The 21020-nt window shown below is 44.6% G+C and overlaps 1 long non-coding RNA gene across 2 annotated transcripts; it reads right to left on the bottom strand.

Annotated features, from left to right (window-relative positions):
• Window positions 1-15300: 15300 nt before the first annotated feature.
• LOC135396027 (uncharacterized) lies at window positions 15301-16580 on the bottom strand. Of its 2 annotated transcripts, none has more exons than XR_010423254.1 (3): window positions 16365-16580; window positions 16148-16200; window positions 15301-15469 (listed from the first exon to the last, which is right to left on the bottom strand). It is a non-coding gene; the product is annotated as an uncharacterized LOC135396027 (long non-coding RNA). The 2 variants fall into 2 exon arrangements; XR_010423255.1 differs by having other exon boundaries at window positions 16148-16273.
• Between the last annotated feature and the right edge of the window lie 4440 nt (window positions 16581-21020).

Consider the following 21020-nt stretch of genomic DNA (forward strand, 5'->3'; position numbering starts at 1 on the left):
CTCGTTTTCGATTTTTGCTCTTTTTCTCCCCTGTGCTTACACGGGAGATGCTTTGTCCATAAGATGCAGCATGGCACTTTTGTTACCTTCCCAGAGGAGTTGGACTTAGGACGATGCTGAATAGTATTCCTGTATTCCCTCATTACATGTTGGAAAGATAATACGATATTATGTAGGCACAGGGCTGGGCAGTATTACAAATACATTGTATTATAATACCGTTACTGTAATACTTTAGAGTATTTGTATTACGTATTATAATACCCATCCGATAAGTGTATTTGTATTACGTATTATAATACAAAAAAAATCGAGTATTACTTGCATTGTATTACTGCAAAACTCGTAATACTTATGACCTGCCCTGCCTGAGGTGATGGGTCTTACACGTGTATGCTTTCGGTATCATTCCAGTCCTACGAACACGACCTAGTTCTGTCTGCCCAACAGAGGATCACACTTCAACGTGCAACGAAGGGACGATTACAGGAGCTGGCTGACTCAAATTTCTGAGAAACTTCTCCACTCTGGGTGAACAACCCGGAGCCCTTAGGGGATCATATCATAGAATGGAGCCAGGGTCGGTGCGTCAGAAAGTAAGGCAGAAAAAAAGGGGATTATAGACACACACACACACCTGCGTCCCGCGAGAGAATGCCCTGAGAGCTGTCAGTCACTTCGGTGACCGGACCGGTGGCCTCAGAAATATCTGGGATTCCTTTTCTAATAACTGTCTGCCACGGCACAAAAGTATTACTAGTATTACTTGAGTAATACAGGGAAGTAATAGTATTATGCATTATAATATTTGAAAATAAAATGTATTGTGTATTAGTATTATAATACAATTTTTTAGCAAGTATTATGTATTTGTATTATAATACAAATTTTGAGTATTCCTGCCCAGCCCTGTGTAGGCATAATACAGAAGGTTGCTTAGAAGTTCAGAAGTTGTTGAAGCTTGAAGAAGAAGAAGGTTGTTCACAAGGATTGTTTTTGGAGCGTTTACGTGACTGCATGCGGATGTCACGCGTAACAGTATTAGGGAGGAAGGGATAGTTAAGTACCATAGTGAGTTGGGGTACGACGGTCAAAACAATGACCCCGGGTAGTTGCCCAGCAATTCGGGACAAAACGTAAAGCAGCTTCACCTGATACTGCTCTCATAGAAGTCATGTCAAGGAATAGAAAAGCGCGTGCAGCACGTTCTGTTGATACCGCTTTGCATGCGTTCGCTGACGTTGCATGTGTTACAGAGAAACATATCGTGCAAGTTTCGTTGGGGAATATTGGGGTCTTCGAGGTTCCATTTTGGTTCCAAATTTCGAACCCGTAAAGGATGCTCCTCGCGATACACTGAAGCGCTGGTTCAAGCCCCGACCTGGTGTGTTTACGTAAATGCACCATGCATATTCCAAGAAACGCGTGCGTTGACTGCTCTGTACGGCTGCTCAAACATCGTACAGAAAGACAAGTTCGCAGTTCGCGCGTGCAAAACAAACAAATAAAACAAATATCCTAGCTTGTCAGAAAATTATCTAATCTTAGCAGCTTATTTTAGCTATTAGCTTATCTTAGCTAAGTATCTTAGCTTATAGCACGGGCTTATATCTTGACAGAAAACTGTCCAGTGGCGCGCAGGCAAGGAATAGCGTGATAAACATGCGCAGAAGGCGATAGTAGTTGATTTTTTCGCCTTCTAGTAGGTTGGCAAAAATAAAGCACATATCACCAACCTACCGCCATGGGATGCATGCATTGAAAATCGAAGAGCGCGTAGCGCATTTTGCTGACACTGTTCTTCATTGGAAACCAGTGTGTTGTTTTTCTTGTGGTGGTGCATCTAAATGCAGATTTGCGGCTGACTTCTGTGAGGTTCCTTTGAAGTTCTAAGCTTTTCAGCTGGAGTTGTTGAGGACAGAGCGTGTTTCGAGTTCGGGTTCGGCCATAAAGGTTCGGTTCCGGTTCTGCTCCTGGGTTCACATATATCGGTTCGATTAACCGGTTCAGGGCCTGTAAACCGGTTCGGAACCGGTTCGGAACCGGTTCGAGGTTCTAATATGCTAGTAGCCGCTAAAAATGATACAATATCTCTTAGTAACGTTTTCTATGCATTTATTTGTGTTTATCGACCAACAGGACCCCCTTTCATTCCTTCCCCAGCAACTTGCCGCCAATCTAGGCAGGCAGACCGCTCGAATCCCCACGTCCCCCCCCCCCCCCACACACACACACCCGGGATATGGTTTACATTGCAAAAAAATGATATGCCTAGATTATTGCGGTAAACCCAGTAAACCAGAAATATCCCAGGTACGTCCCACAAAGGTCGCACAGGTCGCATATGTCCGCCACGTCTATGCGACGTTACCTGTATGTCCACAATGTGACTTCCAAAAATATCTTACTTTCTATATCCCTGGGACATCTCATAGATGTAAAAAGAAAGGAGCAAGCGCGCGTTATTTTTCGGAGACATCTGGGGCACGTGACCCCTAGTGGCATGACGTAAGCAAGAGGGAAAAATTTTTGGGTTTACTACTTTATTTACCAAGTAATCACATTATACACAGTAGCTTGAGTTAAAACACGATATTTGTCAGGATGGGGTGTCAGGAACCTTCACAGGTATACGCTGACGTCGTTTGCAGACTCACAAGCTAACTGCAAAGACGTTGTCACCGTTGCAAACGTCATACGGCACGCTACACTTGATGAACGTACTCCAACAATTTGTATTTTAGTATATGCTCGTTCTGGTATCTCTTGAAATCCGCGTTCGCGGTTGAGGGGTCCAAAAAGGGAGCCTGCGTCTTATATGGTGAAAGGCGAAAGCACATTTATTACCGCGCGGTCTGCATTCGTCTTAGATTAGGGCCGAAAGGCCTCTAGGCTGCCATTTACCACACTACAATACAATTATGGCGCCAAAAACCTAGCCATAATGTAGCCTTGAAATAAAACATTGTTACGTATCTTATGAGAATGTGTGGCACCCCACTCCATAGTATATAGCACATTTCTGAAAGAACACATTTATAGCAATATGTGCAGATTTGAGAACATCCTGTGAATATCCAAATATCCCGAAGTTGACGTCCGTGGAATGTGGAAAAAGTGGTACAAATCATAGTCGCCAGGACGTACATGCGACGTCTACGGGCTCTCTGCAATGATCCATGGGATATCCAAACATCCAATTTGGGATATCAGGTGCACATCTCCTAGACGTCTATGGTTTACTGGGACGTCATCTGGAAGTGGAACGTGTTTTTTATGTAGCATCCTCATTAGCAAGTGAACTAGTCACGATTGCTCAAATGAACTTCCAACGACCCATTGAAGTCTCAAGACTTGCCTTCTTGGGCGTCACTAGGTTGATGCACTAACATATACATAGTTGGAGGGACTTGACTCACCGAAACTTGCTTTCACTTCCGTGTGCTTCCTTTCGCCTTCTTTGCGTCTGCGTTCTGACAGGCTGGCACAACTTCGGTCAGCGTCTACACCTCTAAAATCGAAACTATAGAAGTACGCCACGCCACAGCCGCCGCTGTCGGCGCCGGGGCACTTCCAAGTAGCAAAAGGAAGGACTGAACTGCTATATAACAGGCGAGTCGCGGCAAACTTGCAGCAGCAGTGCAGTGCAGCCTTATTGAACATAGTGGTTCTTTGGCCATGTTTTTAATGTTCCACATTATGTTAGTACAATGCACTGCTACTGCAAACTTTCGAAGGTACGATTGACAAAACATGTTTCTTCTATAAGCGGTGGCGAGAGGACAACTTCCTTCACCCTTGACCTTGTATGTCCCGCGCCACCGAATGCACCGCCAGATTTCGAGTATTATGTCACATAAAACGGATGTCGCCACCAGACGATGGGATAGATAACAGGTGGCACGTACCAACCCGAACTAACCGGTAACCGAAGTTTTTAGATCGGTTCGGTTCCGCTTCAGCTCCAAGGTGGCGCTGGTAATTACGGTTCAGTTACAGCTAAAAATAAGGGTTAATTCCAGTTTTCGTTTTCGGTTCCGGTTTGGTTCGACGCCCTGGTTGAGGAAGCTACACATGGGTGCCCCAGTGTGGGGGTTCCTTTGCCCACGTCCGCATGAACTTCGCGTGCTCCAAATACCACTTGCGTGGATTCGAAATTCAAAACAGATCGAGCTTCTCCGACAACATCAAGTCCTGAATAATCTGTGTCTTTCTGTCAAACTGTCGTCGGGGCAGCATCGCTTGCGGTGCTGTTTCCGGGAAGGTTTTTTTCCTAAAATCTGTGAAAAGGACAAAGAAAATTAGATGGGACGATAGTGATATTGCGAGGGTAATGGTAACATCCCAGCCACGAACATCTGTTTGCTATGTGCCAAACGCACAGAACCGGCCTCGCCACCTTTAATGCTCTCTATTTAATGCTCTATCTCGTTCTTGTCACAACTGATTTATGCAGCCATATCTGTGTATGGATGACGTTTTGTTTGCACTATTTCGCTGCAGGCGTTTCTGGTCGTTTTTCCTCTGTTTCGTTGGTAACTATTGCTCAATATTTATTTGTGTCATTTGTTATTCAATTCATCATCCCGTCTTATTTTGTACAAGTCTGGCATTCCGCTGTTGCACACAAATGAAAGGAAAGAAGCATTTCAGACATAGTATGTGCGCAATTGATACATCAAGCGGAAGACCAACTGCCCAGCAGCGCACCAGCACCCGTAAAAGTCAAGTACAACTCCCTTTGTTGGGCATGACGGTCTTCGTAGTCCAGCACGCAGTTCCAGTAAAATTCGTCGAAACATCTCTCTGCACAAGGGTGAAATCAACTCTTACTCTTTCAACATCCATACTCTTTCTTACTCGATGTTGTTGCGATGACGCATACGACAACAATGTCAACCAGCTCAACAAAAAAAAAACGAAAGAATGTGTTAATTTAACCTCAATTTGAAATGATTATCCCGCTAGGAACTCCTTAATTTGCATGTTCAATATGGAATGCAATGAAATTCGTGTTATACACGAATTCTCTCCAGTCTTGAAATAATCTGACGAAAAGTTCAATTTTGAATAAGTCCTGATTAGGATGTCCCCATTTAGTCTGATCAGAATTCATGTTAGACATGAATTTGCTCCCCTTCTCAATTTTGAATTGAGCATGAGATGCTCCGCCTAATTCCCCATTTAGTCTAACCAGAATTCATGTTGGCCATGAACTTCCTCCCCTTCCTAATTCTGAATAGTGCAGGAGGAGCTCCCCCTAATTTTCAATTCCGCGGGTCGGAGCCTAATCGTACCTCATGTTAGGCATGAAGTCCCTTCCCCCAATTTGAAACAATGCTCCGCGGAACAGAACCTAAGAAATGCAGAAAAAGAGGCATTTTCCGGTCCGCGGACGGTGCACTTCTCGATGACAGTTCACTTTATGACCAAAATCCGCTGGAACGGCAGTGGTCATATTAATGAGGGTTCACTGTACTGAAATACAAAGTTTTGGGGCACGCCCAGTAAACCACAAACGTCTATTAGACATATCAGAAAGATTCAAACATCTAAGACATTTGGGATGTCTAGTTGATATCCAGATACATCCACATTACATGACATGGATGTTCCATCAATCGTCGGCAGGGGCGGATCCAGGGGGGGGCCTGCCCCCCCCCCGAGACATACCTCTACCCCCCATTCCGGCAGATTTTCCTGCCTCACGCTCCGTTTTCCGCACACGCCGCACGGTGGCGTTCCTCTACAGCTTGCTAAGCTTCGCAAAATGTAGATCATAAATAAAGTTCTGGTGTGAAATGAAAGCGCAGCAGCTCGCCGTCTTACATGGCGACCCCCCCCCCCCCGAACTTCTCTCTTTTTTTTAGTGCCCCACCCCCCGAGGATCTTCCCTGGATCCGCCCCTGATCGTCGGAAGCTCGTCCATAACTGTATAAATGCATGTCCTCTGGATGTACCTGCTGGACATTTGTCACGTCCAGTGGACGTGTTTGTGAGGCATTGAGACGTCTAATATACGTCCATGCGATGTTCCTACCGGATTAACATACGATAATATAGACGTACGTTTACGAAACGTTGTTTCCACTATCAATTCAATAGTAATTTTTACGTACAGCGCTAGAAGAAAGCGAATCTATCTTGCGAGAACGTGAGAAATTGGAGAACAAGTAAAAGCAAGTTTTTCCATTTGTTCGCGTCCTGCCCTCTTCCATCAACACAGAAAATCTGTCAGTTTGACAGCTCCCCTCAGTAGGTAACCTCATCATAGACAATAGCCTGAATTACACCCAGTAAACCAGATATGTCCAAAGGATATCCTGCGGATATACTGTATCTGACGTTCCAATGTCTCAGGGATATCTGGAAACGTCCCGTTTACATACGTGGGATATCCAGGGGATCAGGGTTTCTTCCTCATTTTGCGATCCTGAGGAAGTCCCAAAAATATTCATTCTCGATTTTTGTGTCGGAATAGGACCTCCAGTGTTCCTCCGTTGGGCCTCTAGTTTTTTTATGTTGAAAGCAATATTCCATGCCAATGTCCTAACAAACAACATATGTTCAGACGATGTCTGTAGGATATCCCATTTTGGACAATGGGATATCCCTGGGAGCAGCCTGAATATCCCATAGATATCCATGCGACATACAGAAGACCAGGATATGGGCACTGTTACGACGTCGCAGGTATCTCCATGCGATGTCTCCACGGGATATTGGACAAATGTGGGACGTTTATGAACCGTTGCTCTGACTGTTAAAATTTAATATAATGTACACTTCTTTCACTTGACGCATCAGAAGTGACGACGCCACGGTGATATTAACGGAAAGTAGTCTACATATCTACAAAACATATACATATGGTAAATAATGAACGTAAGCGTGTTTAAAGGTGCTCTCACCCTAAAAATAAGAGCCGTCCCTCATTGTGCGCCCCCTTCTACCCCACCGCGTACGCGGAGGGATACCAGAGCATCCACAATAGTGTGTTGCCGAAATTGCTGGACCATATACTGAAATAAAAGTTATTGGGGCACGTTCGTTACAAGAGTATTGCAGCGTAAGACATATGTAACGGTGACGGGGTGCGTCTTTGCAGTTAATTCGTGTATGCAGATTCAAGGTATAACCAATGACGTTTCTGACATTCCTTCCTATAGAGTATTGTGTTTTTAATTCAGGCTATTGTCTATAATGTGATTACCTGCCCGAGTGGAGCTGCAAAAGTGGTCAAATTCTGTTGCTCGACTAGTGTCATGCACGCATAGATACGTTGCATGGCTAGCTGCGCGCGAACATTAGAGATACATAACGGTTTTACTTGTTCCCCTATATCTAGGTTCACAGAAGTTTTTGCTTGCTCTCAGCGCAAAAAAAAAGTTGCTGTCTAAATAACATGTGAAACATCACATATTTATCCGTATATCTCCAGGCGACGTCCTGGCGACATCCCACTGACGTTTAATGGTTCAAATGAGTTCAGTACCCAAAATTGGTATACATATACTAGATCTTGCATGGATATACCTCAGGGATGCAGGCTGCTTTTTTCAAACATCCAAAGCGCGATATCCTACAGACGTCCCGGGGACATAAGCTATTTACTGGGCAAAACTGAAACGCGAATGTTGTTCTGGGATATCCCACAGATATCGCATGGATGTCCAGATATTCAGGACGTTCACAACCTTGTAGGGATATCCTAGGGATATTAGTGGTTTACTGGGCAAACACAATATTTGTCAGGAAGGAATATCAGAAATGTTAGCGGGCAGTTTGACTCATTGCAGACGTACATATTAATTGCAGAAACACATCCTCGTCACCGTTTCAAACGTTTTCGGCCCCCACTACACCTAACAAACATCCCGCAACTATTGGTATTTTAGAATATGTTCCATCCAGTACGACAATAGAAACTGAGAAATGCCTAAGCCGTGTTGGGGGGGGGGTACGGCCACGGCTACGGCATTTGCGCTGTTCGTGCACACAAAATAGCTGAAAAGGTAGATTTCCAATCCGGTCTATATATTGTCGTATGTTAATCCGGTAGGAACATCGATAGGACGTATATTAGACGTCGCAATGTCTCACAAGCACGTCCAGTGGATGTGACAAATGTTCAGCTGTTATACATCCAGAGGACATGCATTTATACAGTTATGGATGAGCTTCCGACGATCCATAGTACATCCATTCCACGTTAGCTGGACATATCCGGATGTCTACTAGACATCCAAAATATCCACGGTATACCATCCTCTGGATGTCTATTAGACGTTTGTGGTTTACTGGGCTGTTACTCGAAGGGTGCTACGTAAATACATTGCTGTAACTTATTTGTTACAAGGTTTTACTTGTTCACTCTATATCTCACGTTCAGGCAAGTTATTTTTGCTTGCTGCCAGCGCTATGGAAAAGTTACAGCTGGCGTACGAAACAAGATGTTATAAACGTTGCCACAAATTCATCCGTATATCCGTGGACAACATCCTAGTGACGTTCGTGCGACGTTCAGTCAGTGCCCAAATCCTGCTCTCCGATGGATATCCGATGGATATCCATGGGATCTGCAGGCTGCTTTCTATGAGATATGTAAACGTTCTGAGCACGATATCCTGCAGAGGTATATAGGACATCTGTTGTTTGTTGTAAAAGACCAAAACCCAGCAAACCACCAACGGCCCACAGACGTGCATAAGACGTGGCAACATGGCTATCTGGATGTCCACGGGATTTCAGTGAGGGTCCAACTTACATCCACTGAACATCCATGGGAGCTGGACTTTACCCATTTTCTGATCCCAGGAATCTCCAGACAACGTCTTTCATGAACATTTCGATATGAGGTGGATATTGTATGGTGCCACCCAGTAAACTACTAATATCCCTAGGATATCCCTACAAGGTCGTGAACGTCCTGAATATCTCGACTTCCATGTGAGATCTGTGGGACATCCCAGGACAACAATCGCGTTTTGGTTTTACCGATGTCCCAGGTACGTCTGTAGGATATCGCGCTTTCGATGTTTGAAAAGGAGCAGCCTGAAGATCCCAGGGGTATCCCTGCAAGATCCAGTATATATACCAATTTTTGGGCACTGTTTGAACGTCAGTGGGATGTTGCCCGGACTCCGCCTGGAGATATACGAGTAAATATGTGATGGTTGGCATTTTGTTTCGGCAGCAACTTTTTTCTTGTGCTCAGGGCAAGCAAAAACTTCTGGGAACATTAACTAGATATGGGGGAACAAGTAAAATTGTTATATATCTATCGTTCGCGTACTGCTGGCCGTGCAACCTATATTTATCTGTGCGTAACACCCGACAAGCAACGGAGGAATTCGATCACTTTTGCACCACCACTCAGCAGGTAATCACATTATAGATAATAGTTTGAATTGAAAACACAATATTAGATAGGAAGGAATGCCAGAAACGCTATTGATTATGCCTTCAATCTGCAGATACACGAGTTAATTGCAAAGACGCACCCCCTCACCGTTACAAATGACTTACGCCCCAATGTCTTATAATAAACGTGCACAACAATTGGTATTTCAGTATATGCTCCGGCCATTCGGCGACAGATGCTATTGTGGATGCTCTGGTTTCTCTCCAAATCCGCGTACGCGGTGGAGGGGCCAAAAGGAGAGACTGCTCTTATTTAGTATATCACCGTGTCGTCATCACTTCTCATGTTTGAAGCAAAAGTATGGCGCAGAAACTAGAATAAGTTTTATTACATTTGAAAAGCCAGTATAAGTAACATCCCGTATTCGTCCAAAAGTATCATGGCGACGTCGTGGGGATGTTCCTGGGATCTACAAAAGGTGCCGAAATCCTGGTCTCCTGGATCTCCCCTGAATATCCTGGAGATCTGCAGGGTGCTCCCTTGGATATCCTTATGTCCAAAATGGGATATCTCGCAGATGTCACTGGGACGTATATGGTTTACTGAGCAGTATAATAAACCCTGTAGTTCAGAAGTTTTTATACATGCATCATAGGCCAAGGTAATTATTTGATGTTGTTATTGTTAAAAATGCCCTCACCCTAAAAAAAGAAAAACAGCAGGCTCCTTCCCAGTAAACCATCTAAATCTCAGCGACATCCATGTAACATCCTGAGCGTGACATTTGGATATCCCAAGGAGGTTCGCACAGAGCCTATAGACGGCTTTTGTACGTCCAATGGATGGCCATTTGTCCCACTTTTTCCACATCCACGGGACGTCCCAATAAATCAACTAATGGACATTCGGACATTCAGAGGAATTGGCGCCACCTTCCGACCCGTGCGCAGGAACACAAATTTTGAAACATTTTACGCGAGTTGTGTGTGTGGGGGGGGTACTGGTGTCGGCACCATTAACGGACCCGTAACTATAGAGAGTGGCCACCACATAACTATTCCGTTCCCTGTTTCCCCTCTGTGCCCGTTTCTGGTATTTTCTATAATGGACACAGAGCGCGGCGGTTTAAATGAAGCAAACAGACAAATGGAAATGCTCACAGTCCAAAAAGCTTGGAAAGGTACTAGCATTCCCTTTCCAAGAGAGAACAAATACTATACATTCCGCGCGAACTTCCGTGAATTCGAGGGTTCTGCTCGCCTCCGAAACAAAACGGAGGATGAGCTGTCTTAGTACAGGGTTCGCCAAGATAAACTTCGGGGTTTGTAACGAAAATAAAAACAAATAAGAACAGTGTCGGGAAGCTAAAGTAGATGTTAGAGGACGTATTATCAGTGGCGTAGCCACGGGGGGGCTAGGGGGGGCTCGAGCCCCCCCCCCCCACCTGCCACGGACCGACCCACGGAAATCGTGCAAATCCGAGGAGAATATAATATATATGAGGGGGGGGGCAGTGTGACGATCGCGAAAGTTCTTACAGTTCATGGCGTCTATCTAAGCAGCACTCTTGAATAGTTTGCAAACTATTAGCTTTTCAAAAAACTTCCAATCTCGTGACACTACCTCCTTGGTCATGACCAGGGTTTGTTACAGAAAATATTATTGTGTCCGGTAACTGAAAAACCCTGCTTTTCGTTCCCGTTTCTGTTTCCGTTTCGTTTTCGGTAGCGGTTTCCGTTTCCTTTTAAGAATGTCGTTTCCGTTTCCGAGGTAATTTCGGTACTGGTTTCTGTTCCTCATCCGGAACTCGTACTGTCTGGTTTTTGCTTTTTCATGTCAGATATTCTGGTTACATAATGGATGCAAAAGGACAGCCACACCAAACACAAACACTTTAATGCAAAGTTCGTAACGAATAACGAAGTAGATGCCTCTCTAGGTTACGGAAATACATGCCTTTTAAGTTTCAAAAGTATCCGCTCGTGCGCAAAAATAACACGTCATCCAAAACTTTCGCGTCCATGAATGAATGAATGATGACTGGAAGAATAGTGCAGATATAGTATATAATTTTCATATTAACGCGAAAACACTGAGGGAAACGCCCTGCGAATTTGGTTTCCGTTAACGTTACCACTTTTGAATTTCATTTCCGTTTCGGTTTCTGGTAGTGAAAACGAAAACAATTTTGTTTCCGTTTCCATTTTCGTTTCCTGTTGAATTTCGGTAATTACCGTTTCTCGTTTCCGGTAGCCAACCCTGGTCATGACAGCCTATACGTGTAATCGTATTGTGCACGTCCAAATCAATTATTTTCGTTCCATTTTTTAAACTTTTTTTTTGCATCCGCATTTTGCAGTGTGCACAAGTATGTCACCCTGGATCAGCGGGGGGAGGGGGGCAGTTTTCGTATCGAGCCCCCTCTACCTTGGAGGTCTGGCTACGCCACTGCGTATTATGCCCCAAAATTTTATGTCGATACTGGTATTTGGTTCGTTTCTCTGCAGATAAACCGTGAGAATTGGAAAACCGCCGCTGCCTAATGGTCTATACCTATGTTTCAGCTCCTTTCCGTCAGATGGCGAAACGGTTGAACGCGGCGTTGCAGACGACATCAAAACTGAGTGAACAAGTGGAACTGAATGCAGGGTCGTACTCTGCAACGCCGCGTTCGACCGTTTCGCCATCTGACGGAAAGAAGCTGAAACACAGGTATAGCCGTTTAGGCAGCGGCGTTTTTTTAATTTTCACGATTTATCTGCAGAGAAAGAGACCAAGCGGCATTATCGACATAAAGTTTCGGAGCATAATACGTCCTCTGACATCTACTTCAGCTTCCCGACACTGTTCTTATTTGTTTTATCTTCGTTACAAACCCCGAAGTTTATTTTGCGAACCCTGTATAATTCGATTATACACAAAAACAGCAGTCAAGTGAGGAGTTGCGTGGTGCATTAACTCTGCAACAAGGTAACGCCTGTGTTTCTTACTGCTCTTGGTCTGAGACACTCAGTAGGTTCATAGAGTAGGTTTAGAGAGTGCCACAGAATTCTGCATATCTGCCTCTTTCGCAATAAATGCTCAATGTAACATAGGCGGTCAGTTTTGGAAGGAGCGAAATCTTGCAATCTTGCACAGGACCGCCCTTTGTTTCCGAGAAACATCATTCAGCCCCTGTTTGGCACGTACTTTTTTGTTCGTGATGCGATCACCTCAGAATATGAAAACCTCGATGTACCCAAGATATTCTCTTAGGGACGTACAGAGGATATACAGAATTCCATATCCCCAACAACTAAACTATTTTGAAAAGACAGACTGGACGTCCATGTGACGTCCATGGAACATAGCTACAGTTGTGACATCTGCGACATATTTTGGGTCACATCACGAATATCTATGGGACGAGGATGTCTCGACGTCTTGGACGTCTGCGACACATTTTGGACGTCTCCAGGATATTCGTGGTTTACTGGGGTTTTGCCCCTTCCACCGTGAACTTGGATTTGAATGAAGACCACAGCATTCACAATATAACCTCTGTTCGCGAAATGGCCGGCAAGTTATTGGGGCACGTGCATTACAAGTGTATTGGGACGTCAAACGCTTGTAATGGTGATGGGGGATGACTTTCAAATTAGATCACGTATCTGCAGAGTCAAGACATAACCAATAACGTTTCTGACATTCCTTCCTAACGAATACTATGTTTTTAATTCAGGCTATTGTCTATAATGTGACCCAGACAACCACCAACGTTCCAGGAACATCCTGTGGACGTTCGTTTTGGAACGTCTGGACATCCTGGGGATGTCCACGAAAATCCGTATGACGTCTCATGGACGGCAAAAATAATTGCCAAAGTTGCATCCACCGATGTCCCAGGTCAGTCCAGTGGATGTCCTTACTGACGATTCAAGGATGTTGTACGGTCATCCTAGCCCACGCTCAGAAATGTGATTTACAGTGACTATCAAGCTATGTATGTTGCCGAATTACATGCTGGCTCGACGGAACTACTCCTAGGTTATTCGAGGAAGTACGCTCTAGTATTACACTCCTTATATACACGAGCTCACTTATCCTGAAACAAAGCACAATTGCAGATCAGAATACTCCCAGACAATCATGTTTCTGTATATAATGTTGTAATGTCTATAATATATGTTTCACAATATAACTGGTAGTACAAAATACACCAAACCTCTTTAACGAATGTAGTCAAATTTATTCACCAAACACATGAAATCACATTCCTAGAAATGTCCTATGGAGCCTTTTTTTTTTCAGCCCGTATAGTGCCTTCATGTACACACCCCTTTTACCCTTAACTTCCGGCATCACGGCAACTTCGTGCACATTTAATAAGCCCACCTTCAAACTTGGAACAGCACAACGGAAAGAGCCACTGGAGAAAGCACGCCGGCACAGGCGAGCGGATGATGATGACGATGAATGTGGGCGCTATTGTCGATATCCATGGCGCTTTCTGCCTTGGTCACGGCGGTGCAGTTAGTGTAGCAGACGACGCTCAGCAGTGGAGAGCAGGCAACATTTCTTGCTCTTTGATTCCAGCGAACCTAGCGTGTATTGCGATTTGATACTGTCGCAGTTATATGCACATTAATTTATGAAGGTATTGAATAAATGAAGCTGGAGTAATATTTCTCGCACGACGCCAATCCAAACTGAACATAGCTGCTAATATTGGGCAACAAAAAGTTACATTATGTAATTCCAGGCATGTAGTTAATATTAGCTGCGACCAGAATGCCCCACACCTTAAAACTGTTAGCCTCGTTGTCAATTTCACGACACGTCCGAAATATATATCTACAGGACATCCAGGGGACGTCCCTCTTGCAACGCCACCCCCTGGATGAATGTACGAAATTTATGATATTTTTGGACATCCATGGAATGTCAGGTGGACATCCATCATGGATCTGGACGTTATGACAAAACATGGATGTCCTCGGGACGTTGATGGTTGTCTGGCGATTACCTGCTGAGTGGAGCTCTAAAAGTGATCGAATTCCTCTGTTGCTTGACGAGTGTTACGCACAGATAAACACTTCGCACGGCCAGCAGCACGCGAACGATATAAATATATAACGATTCTACTTGTTTCCCGATATCTAGTAAGGTTCACAGAAGGTTTTGCTTGCTCTCAGCAGAAGAAAAGCGTTGCTGTCGGAACATGTCAAACATCACATATTTATCCGTATATCTCTAGACGACCTGGCGATATTCCTCTGACGTTCAATATGTGCCCAAAATATAGTGTACTGGATCTTCCATAGAGATATCCCGGGGTACCGCAGGCTGCTTTCAAACATCCAAAGCGCGATATCCTGCAGACGCACCTGGGACATCTGTTATTCACTACCCAGTAAACCACCGATGTCCCATGGACGTCCTGAAATTATCCCGAAGTCCTGATCCGTAAGAAATTATCCCGAAGTCCTGATCCGTAAGAAATGTCCCGTTGATGTAAATAAAGACGTCATTCGAAACGTCCTAGCGTTGTCTAACCAGGATGTCTTTTCATGATATCACTGGGACTTCGAAATTGCGTCCCGATCGGATGTTGATTTAGAAGTAGAATACAAGCATGCTAATCATATGTTCGCAGCCTTATGATAACGTTCAACAGCGTGCAGCAAGAAACTAAAACAGTGACGCTAATTTTTAACTGTGGTACCAAAGTGGTAACACACAAAAATTATTCATCTGAATTTACAAAGAAACTCCCAACATGGTCTGAGCTTGGCAGATGCACCAAAGTCTCTAACTTCTGTTTCCTTTTGCTGTAGTACCAATAAAGGTAGTTGGGAAGGCCAAGAAGGTCCAGATGTCTCCTGCAATATCTCCATGTATAACAGAACACACAGAACTGCATGTCTAGATCTGCTTCCCTGCCGGAACGAGAAGGCATAATATCATTGAATTATCGCCACAATTCCAACGGGATTCAAAACAGTTAAGACAGCCAATTCGTTCATTACTTGCCCGTCAGGTAGAAGTTCCTCACTGGCGGAATCAGGGGTTTTGCAGAGAAGCAACCTTCGCGACATCGTGTTCCACTATGCTGTGTGGCGAAGACTGCACCCACGGAATAAAGTTAAGGAATTCAATGAATTGGTTTAATGGATATAAATGCTAAACGCTGATTTCCAGTTGATTTAATGTAATCGAACATGTATTATTCGCGACTCCAATGAACTATAGGTGGCGCCCCGAAATTCCAACATGGCGGACGAGTGCAGGTCTCCCGAGTCCCGAGCAAACCGAGCGTATAGGGCTTTTATTGCCGTGCCTTTGCTACTGCGCCTCTGACTCCCCATATCATGAGTATGAAGATACGTTTGAAATGCAAAACGAGGATTTTTGCCAGTGTTACCAACTGTCGAAGAATGCTGTTCGTTCGCTGTGTGACCATCTGCGCAGAGCCTACACCCTCAGAACAGAACTTCACCGCATAGCATGTTGTGCGCCAACTACAGCCTCGAATGATATGCTTATCGCCTCTGATTTGAAGAGAGAGGGGGCATAGGCATTTTTGTAGCATTTATTATGCATATATCGAAATTGCTATACGCCCCCCTCGCTCTTCGAATCAGAAGCGGTAATCCTATCATTCGTGTTATGGTTTGCGTACAACGTGCTATGCGGTGAAGTTCTGTTCTGAGAGTGTAGGGTTCACGCAAGATGCGCTTCTCGTCACGAATAATGATATCATTGCGCACAAGATTGTTGTGTTCTTCACGTATCACACTGTACCTCCCATGGCTGCAGGTTCCGTGATGTCCTCTTGTTTTCACGTGGTTTCCTTGCTGTACAAAAATGAGATTTTCCATTCAGACGCGGAGGAGGACAACAGCTTTCCTTCTGATTGAGAGATGCATCCTAAATATAAAATGCACACAACAGAGACATGAACACTGCATGTGCAGGGCGTTGGAAAGCGTCGGTGCTCTTCTATGCAGCGGAACAGTACCTCGAAATCAGCGCTTGCAAGTGCACGGACCCAGGGTTTTTCGGACATGCGACTTTTCCGTCCCTTTTACCATGAAGTGATTGTGTCGTCGCAGTGCGGACACTAGTGTGTTTACATGTGCTCAAATTTACACTGGGTCATTTTGAAAAAGAAGCGAGCAGATACATAGAAAAAGGAAATACGAAGCAAATAGTTTTTTAACCGAAGCGTTGTTGTGTTCACTGATCCCGAATACACATATAGCGCACATGCCGATACAGCGGGAGTGTCATGTAATGTGTCACAAAACAGAGGCTTAAAATTCTACTTCGGGGTGTTGCTGGCGCTTGTCACCGACAAAGTTTTGGTGTGACTTGCGCGCACTTGATCGATTTTCAGTCGCGAGAAATATTCTGAATAGAACTCTGAAATGTGCCAAGTCAGCGCAACTTTTTTTTTCGTTTGTTTGTTTTTCTTTCTTTGAGTTTTTTTCTTGTCCGAAACAGAAAGGGCATTTCGTTTTCTCAACCATTTTCAACACAAAACACATTACCCTACTACAATAAAAATAGCTGGGGAAAATTTTCTTTGCACAAAATTTCGACCGCGTTAATTACTCCGTCACGTAATGTTGAATACTGTGGAAAGAAACGATGAGTCTCCCCTTCAGTTCCCTCTTCTGCTGATAGCGGCAGCAATGTCGAAACGACGCAGCTATCTCATGCAACAGTGAGGGGGTTACAAGAAAAGCCGTGTCACCGGGTGCTTCGTCTTTCGACTTTTTTTTTTTATTTCTTATTTTCTATTTGCGTTTGCATAACTTGACGGAGGACTGCCCGGCATCGCAATCTCCGTGAATCGTACAACAGTTTTCCGTTTCCTTTTTACCATTACCCAGTAGCGCGGGTGTGTCGTGATGCCATGCATGGGATCAGGCCTCGAGTCATGCTGTTTCTATATGTATTCAGTTTGCAAGAAATATTGATTCGATTCAAAATTGAACATATAATTCCTTATTCGATTCGGAACACAGTTATGCGCCTCGCGATCCGAAATATTCTAATGTTCGCGCAGCGCAAATATATTTGACAATGTATGATTTGACCTTAAGTCCCACAAGGATGTATTGCTCTGCATTTCACTCTTCACCGGAGCGGACAGAAGCGGTGCGCTTCCTCATTCTTCATTCTATCACGCTGGTGCCAGTGGGCGGGTCGCGCACACACTGATTTTGATCGGTACTGACGTACACTCTTCGAAATGAACTTCACTGCATAGCATGCTCCTATCCAACCAACATCTCGAATGATATCGTTATCTGCCCTGATTTGTTGAAAACGGGAGGCGTACGCCTTTTTTGTGACACTTATGCTGTTCATAATTGTCACAAAAAAAGGCGTACGCCTCTTGTTTTCTACAAATCAGGGCAGATAACGATATCATTCGAGATGTTGGTTGGATAGGAGCGTGCTATGCGGTGAAGTTCATTTTTAAGAGTGTAGACCCAGCTTCAGTTGCCGGGAAAGGAAAACATTTTTCTTGAACTTGGGAAGTTCAAAACTCCTCCCTGCGCGACGTCATCTTTTGAGCTTAGTTCTGCTTTGACGAGTCTAGCACCCCTGGTGCCTTTATCTTTTCGAAAGTACAGGACTTAGGAGTTGCTAACAGGAGGGACTCTTGATAAGTACTGTGCTTTCGAAAATATAGTTACTAGGCAGTCTTGAAGGTATAAAAGGGTAACCTTGCAGAAGAGGGCGTTGCTGGCTCAGGTTATTTAAGAGGCAGGTCTGTCAATAAAAATCTTGTTTGTCAGTCTGTGCTCTGTGTTGTGTCGCCCTTTTGTTTGTTTCCCGGCACGGGAGTTTTTATCGTTTTTAATACCTTTTATAGGCTGCGATGCTCAATCGTCTTTATACGGTGGGGCGCTCGCAGCTTGAAGCTGATCAGTTTTAGGGAACTTTTATGGGGGTCACATATTACGAACGACTGCATCTTAAAGAAATATGAGAATATTCCGAGTCGTAATGAGTAAGACGGCATAAAAAATTAGTAGCCTGACGGTCGGAGGTCTAACGGCCTGTCAGGACAATGCGAGCTGCCATATTGAATACTGGAAGAACATCAGCTACAGCGTTGCTCATTTTTTATAACAGCTAGAACTTTTGACACAAGGAAACACTAAAGGACAAGACTAGGACAGAACACAACGCAGGTTCCGTCTTAGCTTTTTGCAGTTCTGTCCTTTACGGCGTCCTGCATGGAGTGTTTTGGCGATTATATGCTATTCCATATCTCTGATAAGGCATCACTTATTCGACCGCAAAGCCTCGTTGACGTACCATTGGGTTCTCCTGTGGGACCACTAAGCTCACCTGATAGGCAGTTAGATACCCTTTGTTGGGCCGTCAGTGGCCCTGTGGTACACTCAGGCCTTTTTGTGGGGCCATTCGGCCCACCTGACGGACTCTGGGACAGCATTTGTCGGACCGCCAACAGTCCTGTTGGACCACTAGGAGTTGTAAATGTGCTGACAAGCTGTTCCATGGTCCATCAAAATATTCCAATGGACCATTAGAATTTCTGATGGAGTCTTGATGGATTTTTCGATCGGGAAACTAGAGCACGAAACGCGGACGAAGAAACACACGAGACGGCGCTTGCTCCACAATGCGACAATGCAATATTGGAGCAAGTGTCGTCTCGTGAGTTTCATCGTCCGTGTTTCGTGCTCGAGTTTTGATGCAGTCATGTACCAACAGGCCCACTCTGCCATTTTGGTGAACACCAATCAGATCACTCGCCACCGTTGCAGTGTGGATGTGATGACACTTGACACAGTTGGGCAACCCGCTGCTCGATCGTTTCGAGACCGAGAGAAAAAAGTGCTACCTGGCAAATTTCTGGCTCTCGGAAAGCGCCACGCGAACATGCGATATTGCTTCGTTCTGACCAAGTGAACATGACTTTTCGGGATCTGGTAAAAAATGTTGCCACGAAATGACCACCCGAATTCGCCATTAGTTTTCAGGTGCAAGTGTAATTTGACTGGGCCGTTCAACGATGGCTGCGTAAGACATTGTGTGACATAAAACGCGTTAAAATAAGGATTCGTTTACCGCTGTAAAAACATTGCGAAACGTAAAATTTCTGAGAATGCCCACCCAATACAGGTCGGCTACGAATGCATACACCCATAGACATGTATACATAAACATCTACCCCCCCCGCCCCCCCCCCCGGAAGCTCGGTTCCCACCCCCGCAGAGGTCGATTTCTGGGGAACTACCCGTGAGCGCAATGCGCCGTGTGTTAGATGCAAACTTTATGCTCACTGAGTTGTGCTTTTGATCTTGCGCGGCTATGAATGTCCTGTGGGAGCACATAACAACGACTTGGAGTTGCGACTCTGGGGCTTCTACATTCAAAGCCATGCCGAGAGTCACGCATGTCATATGCATCCGAGCCTGTTTGATAAAATTCGGGTGGCAATGGGTGGTGAACCTGGCCTTTCAAGTCATCAGCGACCTCAAGGGTACTCTCAAAGGGACGCTGTATACAGGCCTCGTATCGAGCTCCAATACGGGGATGTGGCCCCAGCGCAAGAGTTCATCCAGCTCATACTCAGGCTCATTACCGCTATGACGTCTCGATATCCCCTCGAGGCGCTCAGGTAGCACTTGTGTGTCGCGGGATACATTAGATGTATTTCACGTAAATTGTTTACGTGCATTGGATCAGTATTACATTGCGCCCAGCTTACTTGAGCCACAGGGCACAATAGCTGAAATACTGCGCACGCAGTAGAGTAATCCTACAGTAGTAGTAATCAGCACAGTCACTGCTGGAGCTTCATTTCTTTAAATATTTTAGTCTCGATTGTTTAGATCTTTAAATATTACTCGAAAGGCTAATAAGTATAGCTTGATGTGTCTACCATAGGAAGACAGTCACTGCGTTAGTTATCGGAATTTAAACTTCCAACTCTGCTCTATTTGTTGTTTGATCTGCTATATAAGTTCTGGAGGATAATCAACCCCAAAAGCACAGAACCAATTTCTTTGACGGATGAGCACAGCACATCTTTACCAGATGACATAAGTTGCGACCTTTTCAATCGTGCTTTTGTCAATGTTTTCATCAACGATGCTGGTGTACAACCTTCAAGACTGTCCCACTATGACCTTGTTCCAATGCTCAACATCACCATATCTGTTGAAGGCATTATTAACATTATCGACAAACTGAAGATATCATCATCATGTGGACTAGATGGAATTAACTCCAAAATCCTTAAAAATACCAAGTTTACATCAGCCATCTTTCTATCACAAATATTTACACAGTCCCTAAATTCAGGTGTCGTACCTCATGACTGGCTCCTGGCTAAGATTATTCCTATCTTCAAGAAAGGTGACATGTCATCTCCGCTCAATTACCGTCCTATTTCATTGACTAGTGTGCCTTGTAAGGTACTTGAACACGTCATTTTCTCTGCGTCTTCCCACCCCAATCTAATCACTTCTTCTACGACCACCAACACGGGTTTCGGAAGAACTTCTCGTGTGACACGCAGCTATCATCCTTCCTTCATGACCTACAGATCAACGTGGATTCCAACATCGAAACAGACGCCATCTTTCTAGATATCTCGAAAGCGTTCGATACTGTGAGTCACTCA

This window comes from Ornithodoros turicata, chromosome 5 (genome assembly GCF_037126465.1).
Source record: "Ornithodoros turicata isolate Travis chromosome 5, ASM3712646v1, whole genome shotgun sequence".
Lineage (NCBI taxonomy): Eukaryota > Metazoa > Arthropoda > Arachnida > Ixodida > Argasidae > Ornithodoros > Ornithodoros turicata.